Genomic DNA, 258 nt, shown 5'->3' with positions numbered 1-258 from the left:
GAAAGACAAATTATTTCCTAATATCAGTTAAGCATATTCTAAACAAGTCATATCTATAACAGATTGAATTCAACATTTTTCTCAACTCATTTATCTAATTCAGTCACCTTGATTATAGCTTCACAGATTATGATTCTGAAACAATTGTAATAAAACTATTAAAATAAAGATATAATTTAGTTATCCTATACAAAAATAAAAATAAAATAGAAATCCATTATAAATTTAAATAGTAAATTTAAAAGAGCAATTAGGATA

The sequence above is a fragment of the Pituophis catenifer genome, unplaced genomic scaffold (assembly GCF_029215685.1).
Source record: "Pituophis catenifer annectens isolate HBS135680 unplaced genomic scaffold, rPitCat1.0.hap2 SCAF_3, whole genome shotgun sequence".
In the NCBI taxonomy this organism is placed as follows: Eukaryota; Metazoa; Chordata; class Lepidosauria; order Squamata; family Colubridae; genus Pituophis; species Pituophis catenifer.
The sequence above is the reverse complement of the archived record's forward strand: the minus strand, read 5'-3'. Positions refer to the sequence as shown.